Below are 17,643 nucleotides of genomic sequence, written 5' to 3' on the forward strand. Positions count from 1 at the left end.
GCACAATTAAGCCAAGTGGCTAGAGAGAAGAGCTTGCACAACACGACAACCACAAAGAGATCAACACAGAGATGGCACAGTGGTTTATCCCGTGGTTCGGCCAAGTCCAACACTTGCCTACTCCACGTTGTGGCGTCCCAATGGACGAGGGTTGCAATCAACCCCTATCAAGCGGTCCAAAGACCCACTTGAATACCACGGTGTTTTGCTTTCACTTTACTATATCCCGCTTGCGAGGAATCTCCACAACTTGGAGCCTCTCGCCCTTACACTTTGATGTTCACAAAGAAGCACGGAGTAAGGGAGGGATGAGCAACGCACACAAGACACAAAATCAGAGTACCAACACGCACACAAGTCACAACAAGAGCTCACAACACAACCCGGCGAGTTCACAACTCAAATAGAGCTCTAGTTGCTATCACAAAGAATCAAATGCGCGGAATCGAAGTCTTGGTGCTTAGGAATGCTTAGAGAATGCTTGGTGTACTCCTCCATGCGCCTAGGGGTCCCTTTTATAGCCCCAAGGCAGCTAGGAGCTGTTGAATGCATTCCAGGAAGGCAATTCTTGCCTTCTGTCGCCTGGCGCACCGGACAGTCCGGTGCGGATTTCTTTCCTTCTTTGGCGAAGCCGACCGTTGGCACTTTAGAGCCGTTGGCGCACCGGACACTGTCCGGTGCACACCGGACAGTCCGGTGCTCTAATGTGACCGTTGGCTCGGCCACACGTCACGCGCGGAAACCTCGGCCGACCGTTGCCCCGGCTGACTGTTGGCTCACCGGACAGTCCGGTGCACCACCGGACAGTCCGGTGATTTATAGCCGTACACCGCCGTCAAAGTCTCGAGAGCAGCAAGTTCACCAGAGCCATCCTGGCGCACCGGACACTGTCCGGTGCACCACCGGACAGTCCGGTGCACCCAAACTGCGCAGACTTTGGCTGAACAAAACCATCTCATTTCCAATTCGATTTTTCCTGTTTCCAGCACTTAGACACAATACATTAGTCCATAAAACAATGTACTAAGTCTAAAAACATACCTTTTGACTTGATTTGCACTTTGTCCACCACTTTGCATAGACTAACACAAAAGCACTTGTGTTGGCACTCAATCACCAAAATACTTAGAAATGGCCCAAGGGCACATTTCCCTTTCAATCTCCCCCTTTTTGGTGATTTATGCCAACACAACATAAAGCAGCTAGAACAAGTGAAATATCAATGCAAATGAAAACTCAAAATTGTTTTGATTCAAATTTGGCATATATGGATCACTCTTTGCCACCACTTGGTTTGTTTTTGCAAATTAAACTCAATTTCCTATCTCTAAGTCAACTTCACTTGTAGATACATAAAGAGAGTTGTTCCAATAGAAATTGATCATAATATCAAAAACTCCCCCTATTTCCCATAATCAACCATTTTCCCCACAAGGGACCAACTTTTGACAAAAAGAGCCAACTAGAGTATTTTGACAAAACAAAAGCTTTATTCTATTATTTTCCAAATTTCTCAAGTGGTAGCTGATCCATTTATTGCTTTGGCCTTATTTTCTCCCCCTTTGGCATCAAGCACCAAAACGGGATCAATCTTGGCCCTAGAACCCCGTTGCCTCACCGAAAATCTTCAAATAAGAATACAAAGGCAAGAAGAGTATATGAGATGAACTTGGAATAAGTTACCCTCTCATCGGAGTGCAGTGGAAGTCTTTCATGGTCCAAGTCCACCTTTTCCCTTTCAAACCTCCTTTGAGACTAAATCAAGCAAACTCAAGCACACGGTTAGTCTCAAAGGGTCAAGTTGTAGCACGTCTCCCCCTAAATATGTGCATCACTTGCAAAAAGGACTTGTGAGGTCCAGGGCGAGCTTGTACAACTTGAGCACCATAAAGAAGCAACAAAATGCATAAGGAACATGATCAAGGCATAAACACATGTATGCTATAAATCAATCCAAGTTCCGCGAGTCTAAGACATTTAGCTCACTACGCAGCCTGCAAAAGGTCTTCTCATCTAAAGGCTTAGTGAAGATATCGGCTAGCTGGTTCTCGGTGCTAACATAAAACACTTCGATATCTCCCTTTTGCTGGTGGTCTCTCAAAAAGTGATGCCGGATGTCAATGTGCTTTGTGCGGCTGTGCTCAACAGGATTTTCCGCTATTCGGATAACACTCTCATTGTCACATAGGAGTGGGACTTTGCTCAGATTGTAGCCAAAGTCCTGGAGGGTTTGCCTCATCCAAAGTAGTTGCGTGCAACACTGTCCTGCGGCAACATACTCGGCCTCAGCGGTGGATAGGGCAACAGAAGTTTGTTTCTTAGAGTTCCATGACACTAGGGACCTTCCTAAGAATTGGCACGTCCCCGATGTACTCTTCCTATCGACCTTACATCCAGCATAGTCGGAATCTGAGTATCCAATCAAGTCAAAGTTAGACCCCTTTGGATACCAGATCCCGAAGCAAGGCGTAGCGACTAAATATCTAAGGATTCGCTTCACAGCCACTAAGTGACACTCCCTTGGATCAGATTGAAATCTAGCACACATGCATACGCTAAGCATAATATCCGGTCTACTAGCACATAAATAAAGTAAAGACCCTATCATTGACCGGTATGCTTTTTGATCAACGGACTTACCTCCTTTGTTGAGGTCGGTGTGTCCGTCGGTTCCCATCGGAGTCTTTGCGGACTTGGCGTCCTTCATCCCAAACCGCTTTAGCAAATCTTGCGTGTACTTCGTTTGGGAGATGAAAGTGTCGTCCTTGAGTTGCTTCACTTGGAACCCAAGGAAGTAGTTCAACTCGCCCATCATCGACATCTCGAATTTTTGCGTCATCACCCTGCTAAACTCTTCACAAGACTTTTGGTTAGTAGAACCAAATATTATGTCATCGACATAAATTTGGCACACAAACAAATCACCATCACAAGTCTTAGTGAATAAAGTCGGATCGGCTTTCCCAACCTTGAAAGCATTAGCAATTAAAAAGTCTCTAAGGCATTCATACCATGCTCTTGGGGCTTGCTTAAGTCCATAGAGCGCCTTAGAAAGCTTACACACGTGGTCGGGGTACCGTTCATCCTCGAAGCCAGGGGGTTGCTCCACGTACACCTCCTCCTTGATTGGTCCGTTGAGGAAAGCGCTCTTCACATCCATTTGGTACAACCTGAAAGAATGGTGAGCGGCATATGCTAGCAAGATACGAATAGACTCTAGTCTAGCCACAGGAGCAAAAGTCTCCTCAAAGTCCAAACTTGCGACTTGGGCATAACCTTTTGCCACAAGTCGAGCCTTGTTCCTCGTCACCACCCCGTGCTCGTCCTGTTTGTTGCGGAACACCCACTTGGTTCCCACAATGTTTTGCTTGGGACGAGGCACCAGTGTCCAAACTTCATTCCTTTTGAAGTTGTTGAGCTCTTCCTGCATGGCCAACACCCAGTCCGGATCTAGCAAGGCCTCTTCTACCCTGAAAGGCTCAATAGAAGAGACAAAAGAGTAATGCTCACAAAAATTAACTAATCTAGAACGAGTAGTTACTCCCTTGCTATGTCACCCAAAATTTGGTCGACGGGATGATTCCTTTGAATCGTCGCTCGAACTTGGGTTGGAGGTGCTGGCTGTGCTTCTTCCTCCATTACATGGTCATCTTGTGCTCCCCCTTGATTACATGCCTCTTCTTGATGAACCTGTTCATCGTCTTGAGTTGGGGGATGCACCATTGTTGAGGAAGAAGGTTGATCTTGCTCCAATTGTTCCTGTGGTCGCACATCTCCAATTGCCATGGTGCGTATTGCAGCCGTTGGAATCAACATCAACAACTTGCTCTCTTGGAGAGCCATTAGTCTCATCAAATACAACGTCGCTAGAGACTTCAACCAAACCCGATGATTTGTTGAAGACTCTATACGCCTTTGTATTTGAGTCATAACCTAATAAAAACCCTTCTACAGCTTTGGGAGCAAACTTAGAGTTTCTACCTTTCTTTACTAGAATGTAGCATTTGCTCCCAAATACACGAAAGTAAGACACATTGGGTTTGTTACCGGTTAGAAGCTCATACGAAGTCTTCTTGAGGAGGCGGTGAAGGTAGACCCGGTTGATGGCGTGGCAAGCCGTGTTCACGGCTTCTGACCAAAAGCGCTCGGGGGTCTTGAACTCTCCAAGCATCGTCCTCGCCATATCGATGAGTGTCCAGTTCTTCCTCTCTACCACACCATTTTGTTGTGGTGTGTAGGGAGCGGAGAACTCGTGCTTGATCCCTTCCTTCTCAAGGAACTCCTCCACTTGAAGGTTCTTGAACTCGGACCCATTGTCGCTCCTTATCTTCTTCACCTTGAGCTCAAACTCATTTTGAGCTCTCTTGAGGAAGCACTTGAGGGTCCCTTGGGTTTCAGATTTATCCTGCAAAAAGAATAACCAAGTGAAGCGGGAAAAATCATCAACTATAACAAGACCATACTTACTTCCTCCTATACTTAGATAGGCGACGGGTCCGAAGAGGTCCATATGAAGCATCTCCAAAGGTCTTGATGTGGTCATCACATTTTTGGTGTGATGAGAGCTTCCCACCTGTTTGCCTGCTTGACAAGCTGCACAAGGTCTATCCTTTTCGAAATGCACATTAGTTAGACCTATCACGTGTTCTCCCTTTAGAAGCTTGTGAAGGTTCTTCATCTCCACATGTGCTAAACGGCGATGCCACAGCCAGCCCATGCAAGTCTTAGCAATTAAGCATGCATCTAGACCGGCCTCCTCTTTTGCAAAATCAACTACATAAAGTTTGCCGCCTAGTACACCCTTAAAAGCTAGTGAACCATCACACCTTCTAAAGACAGACACGTCTACATTTGTGAATAAACAATTATATCCCATATTGCATAATTGACTCACAGATAACAGATTATATCCAAGCGACTCAACTAAGAACACATTGGAAATAGAGTGCTCGGAAGAAATAGCAATTTTTCCTAACCCTTTCACCTTGCCTTGGTTCCCATCACCAAATATGATTGAATCTTGGGGATCCTTGTTCTTGACGTAGGAAGAGAACATCCTCTTTTCCCCCGTCATGTGGTTTGTGCATCCGCTGTCGATAATCCAGCTTGAGCCCCCGGATGCATAAACCTGCAAGGCAATTTAGGCTTGGGTCTTAGGTACCCAACTCATGTTGGGTCCTACAAGGTTAGTACAAATAGCTTTAGGGACCCAAATGCAAGTTTTATCTCCCTTGCATTTTGCTCCTAATTTTCTAGCAACCACCTTCGTATCCTTTCTACAAATAGCAAAGGAAGCATTTAAAGCATGATAAATTGTAGAAGGTTCACTATTTGTTTTCCTAGGCATATGAACAACATTTCTTCTAGGCATGTGATTAATAGCATTTCTCCTAGCTAAATTTCTATCATGCATAATAGAAGAACTAGAAGCAACCATACCATGAGAATCAAAAGCATCATAACTTCTATAAACATTTCTAGAATGTCTCCTATCATGATACATAAAGGCATGGTTCTTTTGAGCACTACTAGCCATAGGGGCCTTCCCTTTCTCCTTGGCGGAGATGGAAGCCTTATGGCTTGTTAAGTTCTTGACTTCCCTCTTGAAGCCAAGACCATCCTTAATTGAGGGGTGTCTACCAATCGTGTAGGCATCCCTTGCAAATTTTAGCTTGTCAAATTCACTCTTGCTAGTCTTAAGTTGGGCATTAAGACTAGCCACTTCATCATTTAATTTAGAAATGCAAGCTAGGTGTTCACTACAAGCATCAATATTAAAATCTTTGCACCTATTGCAAATCATAACATGTTCTACACAAGAGTTAGATTTATTTGCTACTTCTAGTTTAGCATTTAAATCATTATTAACACCTTTTAAAGTAGAAATGGTTTCATGACAAGTAGATAGTTCACAAGAAAGCATTTCATTCCTTTTAACTTCTAGAGCAAGAGAGTTTTGTGCACTAACAAATTTATCATGCTCTTCATACAAGAGATCCTCTTGCTTTTCTAATAACCTATTCTTATCATTCAAGGCATCAATTAATTCATTAATTTTATCAACCTTGGTTCTATCTAGGCCCTTGAATAAACATGAATAATATATTTCATCATCATCACTAGACTCATCCTCACTTGGAGAAGAATAAGTACTAGTATTACGAGTGCTTACCTTCTTTTCCCTTGCCATGAGGCAAGTGTGATGCTCGTTGGGGAAGAGGGATGACTTGTTGAAGGCAGTGGCGGCGAGTCCTTCGTTGTCGGAGTCGGACGAGGAGCAATCCGAATCCCACTCCTTTCCAAGATGTGCCTCGCCCTTTGCCTTCTTGTAGTTCTTCTTCTTTTCCCACTTTCCACTCTTCTTTTCCTGGTCACTATCATTATCGGGACAATTAGCGATAAAATGACCAATCTTACCACATTTGAAGCAGGAGTGCTTCCCCTTCGTCTTATTCTTGTTGGGGTGTTCCTTGCGACCCTTTAGCGCCGTCTTGAACCGCTTGATGATGAGGGCCATCTCTTCATCATTAAGCCCGGCCGCCTCAACTTGCGCCACCTTGCTAGGTAGCGCCTCTGTAACACCCCAGGTGTTACTCAGGGTGTCCATCCCAGGGTTACCCCTTTTACCCATTATCACATGAAGACTGAATTGGGCAAAGTATACCAAACTTGGAATTCTAGGTCCTAAGCAAGTGTAATCCACCTTGGATGTCATGCCCTAGCTTATCATGCACATCTAAGTGGGGATCTCCCAAAACCCTAGAGCAAAAACCCCCATAGGCAATGTGAACCCTAATTGAAGCCATGATCAAAAGATCATGTAAACCTTATGATCATGGTTTGGGCCAAATATAAAAGTTGTAGTACACTTAATAACCTACAATTAATAGTAAGGAAGTACCCCCAAAAAGTTTTCAGAAAGGTCCTAAAAAGATCACCAAAGGTTGAACACAAGGGAGAAATTCAGTTTTTGCCTAAGTCAAAAATCAACCCTTGAGCAAAGATCCCACCTGTTCACCTTGACCCCCTCTTCAAAACCTGTCGACCTAATGGACAAAGTGGCGCCAAATGAACCCTAGAATGCCCTGGAAAAGTTTGAACCCAAGCCAAAACCATTTGACACGAGTTGGCACTGGTTTTGTCTCGGTTTGCACAGGGCAGACAGACAAGACTTGGTGCTACCATATCTCCTCAACCAGACCACATCTACTCTTGGAACTCACATGAACTAGGTAGCTCTAGGTGCAGGGAAGAGATCTCCCACAGGCGGTAGGGCAAGATTCGTACGCCTGGCCGCTCAGCAGAGCGAAGAACACGGGCAGAAGCAACGCGCCACGTGTTCGACGCGCTCTGAGCTCGCCAGGGCACGCCCGCGCGCGCCCCGCGTGCCCGCGTCGCGCCAAACGGTCGAACCGACGCCCCGGCCGCGTCCGCGCCTATAAAACCCGCCCCAGCGCTCGGTTGCCTTCCCCATTGCTTCCTCCGTACCTCGCCGGACTCGCCCGAGCCAGCCATTGCCTCCGGCGACCTCCCCGCAGCCCGCCAGTGCCGCCCGAGAGCCACCGCCGTGGCCAACCCCTCTCTCGTCCTCCTTCGTTCGATTCAGGCCCCCAGATAGCTTCCTGGTGAGACCGTGAGCCTTGCTCAAGCTTGAACCGAGGGCCCGCGTCACCGGGGTAGCCAAATCGCGCTCACCGGAGTTCAAGAACCCGCCGGCGCACGTGGACCGGGTAAACCCCTTCACCATTTCCCGATTCGTTGCGCGCATGGCCTCTGTGTCATCCCGTGAAGCTCCTCGTGCCCATTAATTGAACTCTACCGCCGTGGTTTGGCCGGAGCAGGCGTCGCCGACGATCCCCGCCGCCTGTGTTCGTGGCCAGGGGAGCTCCTACCACCTCTGGCGCCGACCCGCACATCGACGTGACCGTCGCGACCTCCTGAACATCGCTGACCACCTCGCCGGACCTCCCTCGCCGCCGGTAAGCCGCGCCACCCTTTTCTTTCCCGCGGCTACTATTTCAGTTAAGGGAAGGACTGCTGGTGAGAGGGAGAGAAATCCAGGGGGTTAAGTGAAAAGTCAGAGACTCAAGTGAATAGTGGCGTAAGGGTAGATCTGCGAGGTTTGATTCGGTTTAAACCTAGGGACCTTGGCGCAAACTACCCTTTCAGAAAAACTTAATTAAAACCTGATTTAAATTCAAACAGAAACTTTAAAAACCCATAACTTCTGTTTGGTTTATCCAAATTTGGTCAAACTAATTTTGCCAGACTCTAAATAATGTAACCTGTCTAAGAAAAATATAAAACCCCATAAGTACTATAGAAAAATGTAAGGTCCTGATTTAATTACAGTTTGAACCAAAAGCTTAATAATAGCAAGAAAAATGGTTGTATTATTTAACTAAGGTTAGAAAAATTTAGAGAAGTTATTATCTACCTACTGACCTAGTTAAAAATGTTAAACACCTCTGTCCACTACATTAGGATAGATTTTACCCTTTATTCTATAATATGCTTAAGGATAAGGAAAATAGAAAATGCAACTTAATTAATGAACCAGAGAGTACTTCTATTTTTGTTAGGTTACTTATTCAATATAGTTCACTGGAAAAATATATCATACCCTGGTTTAGAACAAATTAAGTAGGATATCTTTTATTTTATTAAAACAAGGATAACTTAGAAAAACCCTACAAAAATGACCCCAAGGTAAAAGCACCCCCACCCTTGGGATGACTATTGTTTTATTAGAGAGAACTTAGGAAAAATATGAAATCTGCTGTTTGACATTTTTCAAATAATAATGTAGTAGAAAGTGCCTTTTGGGCACTAAACTTAAGAAAAGCATAACTAAATAACCACCCCTTAGTTTTCTGTGATTTTTAGCACAGAGGCCTATTATTACCAGAGGATTCCAACAAAAATAACCTTTAGGACAGAACCTACCCCTAACTAGAAGGTGTAGTGTAAAGTGGCCCTTTTTGCCTAACTTTTGTTATTTTTGTTTAAAGTCTAACTTTTATACTTTAAGCCTCAACTTCTTAAAACAAGTTAGAATAGCAAAAGGCAACCCACTGTAATTTTTATAGAAATTTTGGAAATTATTAAAACCTTGTTGTAGTTCAAACCTACACTAGAAACCCTAAATGGGAAATCAAGGAAAGGAAAATGAATAATGTGAATAAATGCTATCCCAAAACCCTTGTAATCTATCCACTAAAATGTATCAAGGTAATACCAATCCACTATGTTATCCTCACTGAAAAACCCAAGCCTAAGGAGTATTAAACCTAACCCACTAGAAGCCCCGCATGACTAAGGAACCCTAAGTTACTTCTTAACTTAGTTTCTTTAGCTTATTGTTCTTAAATCCTGCATAATCATGACATACATGTTCATTGCATCTCGATAGACTGTAATCTTGCTGACAGAGAGTACATCCTCGTGCCGGAGCAAGGAGCTGCTCAGGAGGTAGCCCTAGATCCAGCACCCGAGCCTGCACCAGAGGACCTGCTAGCCACTGCTTTGGAAGGCAAGCCCCGGTTTTATGCATAACCTGTTATTATGCTATTTTACTTCACTTAATGCTTGTAGGATTGATTGTGCACTTAAGTGTAGGAATTGTTTGAAACCCTAGTTGCATGATCTCAGGAATCCTATTGAGATGAATACTAGTATGCTAGGTCGAGTAGCTGCTTTACTAAGTAGGATCTCGGTAGAAGACGAGTGATTTTTCTAGCACTCGCGCGAGGTCAGGACATTGATCGTACCCACTTTCATATCGTACTGATGTTGGTTGTGGGCAACAATCCATGGGGATTGGTTGTCTACGGGATAAAAATTTGAATAAGGATTAAGGTGTGGTACCGTGAGTCAAGCGTTTGAACGTACTAAACACATACCGAGAAATATGGTAAATCGGTAAGCCTAGTACCTGAGTGAACCTGCCCGCAGACTTTACCCCTCACGCGACCTGAGACGAGGTCTCCCATTCCGGTTATGGTGGGTACAAGTGCGGCCACTGCACGACGGCCAGTCGGGGTCAGTGGGGCATTGTACGCCAAGGCGGTGAGCCCTGATCTGTTGCCAGGGAATCGATGGGGACGGTTGATGTGTGTGGGGACGGAGTGCCCCTGCATGTCGTGTGTTTAGGTTTACCTTGCAAGGATAAAAACTCGATTCGAATCGTCTGCTTCTCGCAGCTAATGAGACTGCTTGATCCATGCTGCTACATTGAGTAACAAGTGGAATGACGCGGAGATGATATAAGATGTTGATTGCTAAAATGTTTGCTACTTTGTATGAATAGATAGTACACTTTTAGCCTTAAGAGAGTCACACTTAACTTTGACTAAGTTAAAATCTTGATTTAGAAACTCAGCTAGTGCTTTTGGCAACCAAACCCCACAGCCAAACAGCTGCATGTCTAGAGGTAGAGGAGTAGACTCCTCACACCGGGTAAGTCTAGCTGAGTATTAGTATACTCAGCCTTGCTTGTGGCATAATTTTTACAGGTTCTCTGGAGGAGATGGTTGCTGGGATAACTTGGCCGTCCACCTTGCCACCGGGTTGGACTGTTGAGTGGGACCCTACCTCGGCTGAGGAGGAGCATGAGGAGTGATGGGACAGGCTTCCCCATCTCTCTGTTTAATTATCGATAGTTTTATTCCGCTGCACTTCGAACAATGATGGTTACTTTTGCAAAAACTCCGATGATGATGATGGTGATGTAATAATTTAACATTGTGGCATGTATGGTTTTATGCTTTATTGTATTTGCTCTGTGACTCACCTTCGAGTGAGATTGTGGTACTTGATCCTGTCAGTGGCCGTGTCGGACTAGATCCGAGGGATTGACGGGTTATTCTCATTTAAGTGTGGTCTAGCCTCTAAGGCAGGGCTTAGGCACTTAAGTCGGAATAATTTGGGCAGTTCCGCCACAGCTGGTATCGGAGCTTGTACCACCACAGAGGAATCAATAAAATATAAATACCATCAAAATTTCTAAATAAAACTTGATAGAAACAAGGTTGGATAGATAGTAGGACGAACAGGATAGACCTAGGACGTGAAGCCTTAGGTTAATAGAATGGTAGCTAGGTGGCTAAGTAACTAGGCCCTACAGGCCACTTTTACAGGATGGGAGTTCCTCCCTATTCCTTTTATCTTGTTGTGAGGTCGTTCAGGACGCGCATGCATGCATTCATGATTAAGCAAATGGATAACTGGGTAAGGACTTAAAAACAAGATAACAACCCTAGTGCCTTTCTACTTAACTAGAGAAAGGTTGAGTTTTATTTCTCCTTGTTCTTTTTATAATTCTTTTTCTTTTACTTACGCTTAACCGTACACAGATGACTTCCCACGGATCCTCCGATGACGGAAATGCACTGACCCACACTGACGGACTTGCACGAGAGGGATTTCCCCGCATCTTGTGGGAGGTACTTCAGGGGGCCGGATATTTGACACCCCCTCAGTACGCGGTGCAGCAGTTCGAGAAGCACCGAGTGCCTCGCTGTCGGGTGAGGATGACCTTGGAGCCTCATCCCCTGCAGCCAGGCTGGCGTTCCTTGGACTCCGAGTCTTTCGGATATCGGGCGGAGGACACGATCGAGGCGATCGCTCTGCATGGATTGGCTACCTTCTGCGGATTCCATCCCTTGGAGCTGGCTACCCACCCCATTGGCTTGTTCCCCGCTGAGAAGGAGGACTGTCGGTGTTTTGGGTCCGACCGCACACCCGGGGTTGCCCCTCAAGGTGTTTTTAGGAGTAGGACGGTGTCGACAACTGTAGCAAAATGGTTCGTGCCGATCGCACGAGGGACAATGGACAAGATTTTCAGGTTCGGGCCGCTCAGAAGTGCGTAACACCCTACGTCCTGGTGGATATATGAGCGTGGTTACAAGAGGATTCTCTGGATAGATGGTGCAGAGAGTTTTTGTGGGTGGCTAAATAGAACAGAGTCGATCGATCTGAAGGGGTGCCCCCTAGGCCTTATATACTCGACCGTGGGGCAGTACACGTGGGTAAGATAACAACAAGTAGCTAAAAGATAGTGAACCTCTTGAGATTATCCCTACGTAACCCTCGCCGACTTATCCTCGCATGGCTTCGTTGCATGGAGACTCCAGTGCGGGAAAGTCGGATCTCTGTTGCAGCCATTCGCTCGACGCTGTGGGCCGTCCGGGTTTGCACCAATTCGGCTTCATGTCGTTCTGTTTTGCCGGTTGTTTCTCCCCAGGCCCACGAAAGAATGACCTTACGATTTATTGGGCCCTTGGGCCTTTCGTGAGGTCCTTTACTCTTTTAGTGGACCCGGGGGATATCTATCTCCCACAAGCCCCCGATCTTTGGGTTGATTTGGAGGTAATCAACTCAAAGATCCAAGGTCCAAAAATGATTCCCTGCTGTTTTCCCTTGCTCTGATCACTTGTTCGACCAAAGTTTAGCTTTGTGCTTGTGCCTTAGAGGTCGACATTTCGGATTGTCAGACTCTAGACTTCATTGGGTGCACCGGAGGTGCACCCAATGGGTGTAGCCCCCGACCTTTGAGTAGATTTTAGAAGATAATCTACTCAAAGGTCTTCTCCAAAGGTTATCTCCATTCGCGTTCCTGTATCTCAGTTGAGGATTGATCTTTCCAATCTTGTTCCACGCCTTAGAGGTCGGCACTATATTGATTTAGAATGATAATCCATGGGGTGCACCGAAGGTGCACCCAATGGGTGTAGCCCCCGACCTTCAAGTGGATTTTTGAGGATAATCCACTCGAAGGTCTTCCTTCTGTGTCCTTTTTGCTGAAAATTATCCTTTCTGCTTGTAAAAAATTGGCATGATGTCATCCGCGCTATGTCATCAGTATTATGCTTCAGAGGTCAGCATGTATTTTGTCTTTTGCAGCCGAGTTCGCAATCCATCCATATCTCGCTAGGTAGTGTAATTTATTTGCTCTGTGACTGATTGGACAGTTGATGGACGTTCTCTGTCTAGCCTTCAAGTCATTTCTGTCGACCATCTTTTGCACTCTACTGGCTATATTTGGCTTCCCTCTAACTCTTGTTGATATCTCATTTTTGTCTCGAGGTATTCACTGCATGCCCTGCACGGATGTGACCGTTTGAAAAATATACTGATAATTCCTGGGCGTCCCCCCCCAATGGGTGTGGGCAAGGGACGGCTTGGTACGCTGAGTGTTTTAGCCGGTTGCCTCTGAGTAGTAATGCGATGGGACGGCTAGTGTAATCATATCCTTTGCGCTGTTGACTGGAGTTCCAATGGGTGTAGTGTTGCATGAAACGGCGTCCACCGTCTGACGTGTCTTCGGGTGGGTGGAAGTGCTTATTGAATGCTTTGCGACTGTTCAGTGACCGCGGTTAGAAGCGAGCGGTTGCCTTTCCCTTCTATAAATAACTCCTTTGCTTCTCTGGTTTCTTCATATCTCTTCGCTGCTCCTTACTGCCTCTTCCCTTTCTTCTCTCCCAAAGCTTCAACCATGGGCAAGAACAACAAGCGGAAGCGTGAACCGACTCCTCCATCGGAGGAGTTTGGTGACTCGGAATACTCGGAGGAGGAGTTCTCCTCCGAGCTCGAGGGGTCTCCGGCTCCCGTCTCTCCCCCGGCGTCGTCTGATGATTCGGACGACTCCCAGGGGATAGCCGCGGAGGTCTGGACGTACATCCGAGCTGTCGAGCGCGCCGGGCTCGATGGCTCGGATGAGTCGGAGTACTCCTCGGATGAGGAGGACTCGGACGGCGGCGACGAGGGTGAAGATGACGACGACGACGGCGATGACGACGACGACGGCGATGACAGTGGCAGGGGCGGCGGCGACGGCAGCAGGGACAGCACCAAGGGCGGCAGCAGCAGGGACAGCACCAAGGGCAGCAGCAGGGGCAGCACCAAGGGCGGCGGCGGCGGCAGGGGCAGGGCCAGTGGCTAGACGCCACTGGTCTTCTTAGATATTAGTATAGTTTAGTATAGCTAGAATAATGTAGTAGTAATTAGTGTAATTTAGTAGTAGTGGTAATGTAGAGTAGTATATTGTAGTTTAGTAGTAGTAGTAATGTAGAGTAGAATTAGGGAAGTACCAACTCATAAAGAGTTGGTTTGTAATCTCGTCAGCTTCCCTTTAATGAAGTATATCGTTTATCCCCTCTTTTTGATGACTTACCGCTGCTTTTGCTGAATGTTGAACTGATTCTTTTGATATAGTAGAAACAGCGCTGAGCGATGTGAAGATTGACATCAGCGTTTTTAGAAGTAGCACTGAGCAATCGAACACAAGACCAGCATTTTAGAGGCAATGCCGAATGATAGAAGGTTGGCATCGGCATTTTTAGAAGTAATGCCAAGCGACAAAATACGGGGCCAGCATTTTAGAAATAACGTCGAGTGATAGAATATCGGCGTCAGCATTTTAGAAGTAATGCTGAGCGTTTGAACACGTGGTCGGCGTGCTAAAGGACACACCGAGTGATTGAAGGTCGGCGTCGACATTTTAGAAGTAATGCCGAGCGGTTGTTCACGTGGTCGGCGTTTTAGAGGCAGCGCCGAGTGATTGAAGGTCGGCGTCGGCATTTTGGAAGTAATGCCGAGCGATTGAACACGTGGTCGGCGTTTTAGAGGTCAGCGCCAAGTGATTGAAGGTCGGCGTCGGCATTTTAGAAGTAATGCCGAGCGATTGAACACGTGGTCGGCGTTTTAGAGGCAGCGCCGAGTAATTGAAGGTCGGCGTCGGCATTTTAGAAGTAATGCCGAGCGGTTGAACACGTGGTCGGCGTTTTAGAGGCAGCGCCGAGTGATTGAAGGTCGGCGTCGGCATTTTAGAAGTAATGCCGAGCGATTGAACACGTGGTCGGCGTTTTAGAGGTCAGCGCCGAGTGATTGAAGGTCGGAGTCGGCATTTTAGAAGTGATGCCGAGCGATTGAACACGTGGTCGGCGTTTTAGAGACAGCGCCGAGTGATAGCCAGCTTCTCAAGTTACTTTGAGGAAAATGGCCGAGTGATGAGGTGGCACATCGGCTTTCTTGGAAATAACTGTTAGATATCCACGTGGCATGCTGGGATTTCGGAGATGACCGCCGGGTGATGACTGGGCACTTTTGAAAAGGTATCTGGCTCAAGAATATCCCTTAAGAGTCGCGCTTTCAGCCGCCTTTGCTTTCCGTGCCCTAGTTCTTGCATTTCCGCATCTGAGTCTTCTCTGCCACTCGCCTCCTGCTCTGTTTCGCCGGCGAAAAGCAAGATGGCGCCCAAGAGGAAGACCACGAACTCGTCCGCTGCAGTGATCCCCGCCATCGATCCCAACAGTCAGTTACCCTTCGCAGGTAACCATATGTCTGTGATTTCTGAAGTTGAGCTTCTCCGCCTTGTCTCCATCGGGGTTCTCCCTCCACGGGAACTCTGTTCTTGGCGTTCTTGCCATGGGACTACTGTCCCAACCGAAGATACCCACGAGTCAGTGGTTTACACTCCTTTCCTTCTTCGCGGCCTCGGCCTTCCCATATCTCCTTTTTTCCGTGGCATCCTTGATTTTTATCACATCAACCTGACTCACTTGAACCCTAACTCCATTCTCCAAATCTCTATTTTCGTTCACCTTTGCGAAGCTTATCTTGGCGTGCTGCCGCATTTTGGCTTATGGAAGTATCTGTATCACTGCCGTCCTGGGATGGCCGGGGGGCAACATCAATTGGTCGGAGGTGCCAGTTTAGAGATGCGTCGGGGGCGGAAGACCGAGTATCTCGAGATACCCCTTAAAGACAGCATTAAAGGTTGGCGTCTGGAGTGGTTTATAATGGATAATTATGGAAATTCTCTCCCTTCCCGCTCGGGAAGACAGGCAGACGTTCGTACTCCGAGTTGGACTGAATCTCCCACGGACCAAGAAGTAGCCGAAGCGGGTGTGTTGCTTACTGAAGTTGGATTACTGAAAGAGAGAGGTCTGACTGCCGAAGCCGTGGTCACAGATTTTGTGTTCAAAAACATTCAGCCGCTGAAAGACAGGGCCTATCCGGCATATCTTTACCGAGGGCTGGCCGACTCGACCCGAGTTACTAATAGGAGAATTCCTTCTGTTGATTTGGTGAGCCGACTCGAAATGATCCTCAGGGGTAAAGTTTCAAATGTTGGAGCTCCAGTGGCATACTCGGCTTGGAACCTACCTTCTCCCAAAGCTTTCACTCTTTTTATATCCAATCCACCCATGACAGATAGCAATTTGGGTCTTAGAGTGCGACCCTCTGCTGACGAGGTCCGTTCCTTAGTTGCTTCGCTCGGGGAGATACCTGATGATGAACGGCAGATTTATTTTGAAGTGCCCCTGAACCCTAGTGATGCAGACATAAATGACATGCTCGATCTGCTAGCCGAGGATTCATCTGATACTGCTCCTGATGGTACATTGGCAGTGGTGCCCCTTCCAGAGGTTAATGCGACCTTGGACGTCCTGAAACCTGTCAGTACTCGCCCGAGGCGCCCTAGCCGAACCAGTCAGCCTGAGCCTTCTGCTGATGAGCAGAAGAAGAAAAGGAGACGCCTCCGGCGAGTGTCCAGCTTTGACGAGGATACCAGCACCTTAGCTCCTGCTATCGAAGAAATGACTGCAACTGGCCTAGCTGACATTGATCCCAATGGGTGTGCTTCGCCTGCTGCTGACCCCAATGAGGGTGCTGTTTGTGCTGTTGCTGTGGAAGATGAGGAGGAAGAGAATGAAACTCCATTGACTCGGAAAAACAGTCGGCAGTTCGTCGCTAGCGGCGGTAGTAGTGGGGTTCCTTCTCCTGCCTTGTCTGCTCTTATTGGTCTGCAAGAACTGTCCATGGCCAATTTTGATCAAGCTCTAGAGGATATGGTCCCTGAGAACTTGTTGTTGGAACCTGCAGACGCTGATGCAACAGAAACTTGTGCGGTCGTGCCAGATGCTGGGTTGAGGTCGTCCCGTGCCTCGTCGACCTTAGAGCACGATCTCGAGGGCCGGGATGATGACTTGGATCGTCCTGATCCTGCGGAGGTAGCTGAAGGCCCGTCGACCTTAGAGGTGGTCACGGCAGAGAGCTTGGATCCTTTGAATAGTGCTGACATGTGCCCAGCCCCCGAGGGTGTCGCCGGGGAGGACTCAGCTCAGGTGAGGAGCGTAGGCCACTACCCAGCCCCCGAGGGTGCTGCCGGGGGTAACCCGGCTCAAGTGGGCAGTGCCAACCTTGACCCAGCCCCCGAGGGTGTCCGAGCGAGGTCTCCCTCCTGCACTTCCATGGATGTTCATGTGGGTTCACCTCCACGCTCTGGCGGCATGGTGGTGGCTCAAACTCCAGATCAGGGGGTCGCTTTAGAGGGCAGCATCCCCACTGGTCTGGCGTTAGGCTCTGCTGAACGTACTGAGCTCGTTCCTACTGGTCTACTGCAAGCTGTTTCGGGTGGTGGTCCGACACCTGATTATCAGCTGATTTCTCCTGATTTGGGGATCCCTTCGTTCTTTTCCAACCTCCAGGTGCTGTGTTGTGCTTTAGTTAGATCTTTATGTTGCATGAATTGCTGTCATTATGCTCATCTGTTCTTCTCGTCAGGCTTTGGTGAATGGATTGGCCAGTCAACTGAAATCACAGGGTGCTTCTACCCCAGAAGTGGCGTCATCTCTCGAG

The sequence above is a fragment of the Zea mays genome, chromosome 5 (assembly GCF_902167145.1).
Source record: "Zea mays cultivar B73 chromosome 5, Zm-B73-REFERENCE-NAM-5.0, whole genome shotgun sequence".
Lineage (NCBI taxonomy): Eukaryota > Viridiplantae > Streptophyta > Magnoliopsida > Poales > Poaceae > Zea > Zea mays.